The following is a 4,860-nucleotide window of genomic DNA, read 5'->3' as shown; positions in this document are numbered from 1 at the left end:
TTTTCATCTTCATACTTTCCTGACACATAAAACCTTCAACTTTTTAAGTCTTCTGTTAACTGTTTCCTTGCTGGATAACTCTATTCTTTTTTTCTAGTAACTCCTAACTTAACAGGCTTCTAAATGCTTTCAAGTTTATACATATATCATATTGATTTATAATTTATAATATAAATAAATTATAATAGCATGTTGGATTTTTATACATCATAATAAAATTTAAGAGAAACTTAAAACTGTCTATAGAAAAAAATAAAGAATAAAAATGTCTATAGAATAAACATGTCTATAGAATTCATTTTAACTCGTGTGAAATAGCTTGTGTAAAAAAAAACAAAAAAAACAACAACAAAACACAGTACTCTCCAATCTTAGTCATTTGATCCAAAAAAAACTATATATATAAAAAAAATTAATTTAAAGTTTTAGAACTGTATGAAAAGTCTAATAGGATGAGGTTGATGCTGCTTTTTTACGATTTTCAGTAAAAACAAGAAATTTTTTTTGTTTTTATTATAAAAAGTTTTTCTTTTTACTTTTTTAGAATAAAATTTATGAAGTATTTACTATAAATTGTAGTCTTTCCATCTGCATATATCAATTACAGTTTACAGCTGTTTCTTTGGATGTATCACAAAATTTGTCACTGCCCAATTCTATTATACTGCCTATTTACTGCCCAAATTCATTGGCTAACTCAATTCTACATTTTACAAATGTTAAATAGACTAGTTTTATTTTTTCAGACAAAATACTGACTAAAATGGGCAAAAATAAAAGAAAAAATTATAGTTATTCTACCATCCAAGGTGTTACCTCCTAAAATAGCCCTTTAATAGTCTACCTAATGAAGAGTTAACATGTCATTTAATATTAAAAAAAACAAAAAAAAAACATGTATTGGTATTTAACCCAAAACAGAGATATAAGATTGTGTCAAGCAATTTTCCACTGCTTACCTTAGCTGGAGGTGAATTAGTTTTTATTGACAAATTCAAGTATCTGGGTCACATAATAGAAAATGGTTTGTTTTATAATGCTGATATAAATCGAGAGATTAAATATCAGAAGATTCAAGAAATGCTCGATCAAGGTAAAAGTAAAACTCTTGTTACAAGAAATGTGCTAAAATGTTTTTTGGATATGACAAGTACTCAAGCGCGACAAATATGTTTATGCTTATATGTACTAAGCTTGCCTAATCTAGATAAGGCTAAGTCTGTAGTTACACTTTATTGTGTAACTACAGACTTAGCCTTATAAATCAGTTAGTTACCTGTGCCAGAAGCAATGCAGCTGTGTATAGATTAAACAGAACTTTTAATTATCATTTTTTTTTAATCTTAACTATGGATCTTGTACTGCACTTGTTGTCTGAATCAAATAAATAAATTTAATATATATATATATATATATATATATATATATATATATATATATATATATATATATATATATATATATATCATTTAAGGATCAAATAATAAAAGCATAAGATCAGAAGAAGTTTGCTTTTGGGTGGCAGAGATAGTAGATAGTTGTGAGTTAGTATAAAAGTGTTTTGAAATAACTTTATTTAAATGTCTTTTCTGAAAGCAGATTGACTTATGACGGCTACATGTACCAAGGTTGAGGGAAAAAATTTCAGACTTTTTTTTTAGATCTAATGATAACTTTAATTCAAAAGCTTTGTTAACATATGACTCATCCATTCCAACATATAAAAGATAAGAAAAACCCAACCCAAAGTTAGTTTCGAATTTACAATAATGATCAACTAGTTGGTTGTGACAATGACCAATAAAAATGAGAAATAGTAACAGTATGATATTACTATTTCTCCTTTTTTGTCTGACCGATACTGGAGATACCCATTATACTGCTTTTTTAGTTGCTTAGTTGATGTCTTATCAAACTTAAAAGTAAACTGTTTCTGCAATACTAGATTTTAGTATACTTTTAACATATGCAAGGGAGCAATTTTTTTTATTCAAGTGAGCAAATTTCTTAAAGGAGCAAATTTTTGATTTATTTTGCTTACAATGGATACCGCAACAGAAGCATTGAGCTATATCTTGCATTGTTGTTTACCATTGACTTAAAACTATAATTACAATTTTCAACTTCTAATATTTGCATAATTCAGCATGAGAAACTTGATCATATATATGAACATTTGAATATTCAACATCAAAAAGTCTGACTGATCCATTAAACTGCTATCGATTATTAGATGTTTTACAAGGCTCTTTGCTAATGTTTTTCATCGTGACCATGCTTTACAAATTGGTTAATAGCATTAGAAGATATACTGTAATATGTCTTACAATAACTTCATTAAACTAATGTTGAATTATTAATTTGGAATTTGTAAATTAAATATAATATACATGACTCGAATAGTAATAGTATATTATATAACATAATAATAATACCATTTAGCAATACTTGATATCGAGCTGCAGTACTAAATTTTGTAAATACTTTTAAAAACAGGTTTATTAAAAACATTTTCTACTTTACTTCTAACTAGATCATAAAATTTTAATTTTTAAAGCTCTGAAAACATTAAAGAAAACTGTATTTAAGTTGAATAGAGTCATATGATAAGGTCAACCGGCCGGGCTTTTTTAAATATTCCCGGTTTCTAACAAATTAAAATTCTACCACACATTTTTCATTTCTAAATAAGGCTAACTAAATAAGTTCTCTTTTTAAAGTTCTCTTTTAATACTTCATTTTTTAAACCAAATTTAGCGTTGCGTAATTTATTGACGATCCCTTAGAGAAATTAATTGATATTTCAATTATATTAAACCCCAAAGCAACGGGAACTCTTACCATTTGGATATTTAAATTATTATTACGTCTTTTGATCGTTCAAACCACATTTGTTATGCAATGAGCGTATTTTAACAACAACAGAATTTGTTGGGTTTTAGGAACAAAAATTTAACATTCAGAAAACACAAGAAAAAAGGTAACCAGTGTGCCTTCTTAATTAAAACAAATTAAACACAAAACTAAAAGCATACACAAGATTAAAACATATTTCAAATTACAGATCTAAAAAACATCATAAAAACTGTTGCCGTGGTTTAGTTTTTCACGGTCACCGACGCCTTTTCTATCCGGCGATCTTTTCAGGATATCTCTAACGCAATTTTCTAGTTCATTTTTGGAATACTTGGGCATGGTATCTGCAAAATACAAAAAAAATATAAAATAAGATTTCTAGAATAAAAAATAAAGAATATAAGAAAGATTCAATCAAGTGAGTTTATACAATTGTGAAGGCTAACTGAACTATTATTATGTAACAAGTAATTATATGTTAACAACTTATTATTATGCATAATATAATAGTTTGCAAATGGGCTCCTCATATACCAACAAAAGTCTTCAGCAGATATGTCTGTAAAATTCTACATCTCTTTTGCAATTACATCCAAATTTTAAAATATTTATACGTGTATATATATATATATATATATATATATATATATATATATATATATATATATATATATATATATATATATATATATATATACAGTGCCGTAACTAGGCAGGTGCAACAGGTGCACTTGCACAGGGCCCGTAGATTAGACGGCCGTGAAATGGAACTTTAAACTGACGAAAATATCTTTCAATAAAAAAAAGTTAGGCTTAGGGGGCCGAAAAATGAAATTTTGCACAGGGCACTAGAAAAGCTAGTTACGGCGCTGTGTATATATATATATATATATATATATATATATATATATATATATATATATATATATATATATATATATATATATATGAATGTATATATGTATATATATACGCATATATGTATATATACACATATATATGTATATATACATATATATGATATATATTTATATATATACATATATATGTATATATATATATATATATCTTTATAGATATATACATATATATGTATATATATGTATATATATATATATATATATATATATATATATATATATATATATATATATATATATATATATATATATATATATATATATATATATATATATATTATAGGTAGAACATGCACGAGAGTACTGATACATCAACTACAGATTTGAGTTGGGGCAGCGTTTTTTTTTTTTTTTAAAGTATAAACATATAACGAACACAAATACCACCAAAAATAAAAAAGAAAGTGTCATTAAATATAACAACAATCAACTAAACAAATAAAAAATTATACATTTTAGATATAGAATTTGACGAGATCTTATTCTTTTGGAATGCTTTTTCTTATTATTAAGTCATACATTTTATATTGTCAGAGAATATACGATGACAATTTTTTCGTCTTGTATAACATAAAATAACAATAAAAGTTATATAACACCTTTTGTCTTCGTGTATACAATTTATATTGTCATTGTATATATGACAAAATAGATTGGGTTGAGTTGTATTTTAGTACGTAAACAAAAAAAGCGAAAACGCGACTAAGAATATTTAAAATTAAAAAGCGCTTTACAAAATATTATTGCATAATCATGATAAGCAAAAGAAAAATGTTTTGCTATGTCTAATAATAAAAATCCATTTTTAAAGAATATTCAAAACTTTTATCTTTTCTTTTTAGTATATTCAAACCTGATAATTACATTTTTTTGTGACTGAATTTCTCCCAACAAACTCATGTAATGTATGTAAATTTGTAAATGAAATGCTATAAGGCTTTATTTACAAGCTTGTAAATAAAGCCTTATAGCACTTTGTTTTCTTTTAGTATAACTTTTGTCTCAATGGAACGAAATGCTCGTGGTTTATGACATTTTATAATTAAAAAAGTGCGATAAAAGTGTAAAAGTAAAAGTAATATTA

At 25.3% G+C, this 4,860-nt stretch overlaps 1 long non-coding RNA gene across 1 annotated transcript; it reads right to left on the bottom strand.

Annotated features, from left to right (window-relative positions):
• Positions 1-2,980: 2,980 nt before the first annotated feature.
• Positions 2,981-4,334, bottom strand: LOC136078215 (uncharacterized). The gene is made up of 2 exons (XR_010637611.1): positions 4,229-4,334; positions 2,981-3,200 (listed from the first exon to the last, which is right to left on the bottom strand). It is a non-coding gene; the product is annotated as an uncharacterized LOC136078215 (long non-coding RNA).
• Between the last annotated feature and the right edge of the window lie 526 nt (positions 4,335-4,860).

This window comes from Hydra vulgaris, chromosome 03, assembly GCF_038396675.1.
Source record: "Hydra vulgaris chromosome 03, alternate assembly HydraT2T_AEP".
NCBI classification, from domain to species: Eukaryota; Metazoa; Cnidaria; class Hydrozoa; order Anthoathecata; family Hydridae; genus Hydra; species Hydra vulgaris.
Note: the sequence above shows the minus strand (reverse complement) of the source record. Positions and strands in the feature narration are given on the sequence as shown.